The sequence below is a fragment of the Mastomys coucha genome, unplaced genomic scaffold, assembly GCF_008632895.1.
Source record: "Mastomys coucha isolate ucsf_1 unplaced genomic scaffold, UCSF_Mcou_1 pScaffold5, whole genome shotgun sequence".
NCBI classification, from domain to species: Eukaryota; Metazoa; Chordata; class Mammalia; order Rodentia; family Muridae; genus Mastomys; species Mastomys coucha.
Genome location: NW_022196911.1, coordinates 78,966,274 through 78,966,744, shown reverse-complemented (window position 1 = coordinate 78,966,744; position 471 = coordinate 78,966,274).

Genomic DNA, 471 nt, shown 5'->3' with positions numbered 1-471 from the left:
GTTGGTAATGTCTTTATCAATAAGGTACTGTAATTCTGTAAAGCCTTGTTTAGATGTAATCAGAGAGGTAATTTCTGTGCCTGCGCCCATGGCGCTAATGCCAAGAATAGTGGCAATGGTCAGAGCTGTAATAGGTTTTCTTTTCATTCTGGGGTGGATGGATACCCTCTTTTCTACAAAATTTGAAAATTCTTCAGGGTTATGAACAGAGAAGCGAGGGAGGAGAATAACCATAATGTACCAATCCCGATTACCCAGAAAGATAGGGGAATACAAAAAAGGCGTTAAGCCCAGAGAGCAGGCAAAATAAGTATTGTTAGGTGCAAGAACATACATATAGGTGTGATTAAGAACAATAGTCTGATTACGAACTCCTGTAAGGGACTGAGAAGGGAGCATATTAGGGCCTAGAAGGCAAGTGCTGATCCCAGAAATGGACTGAACAGTTATGCCACTCTCAGGGCCTGAGGC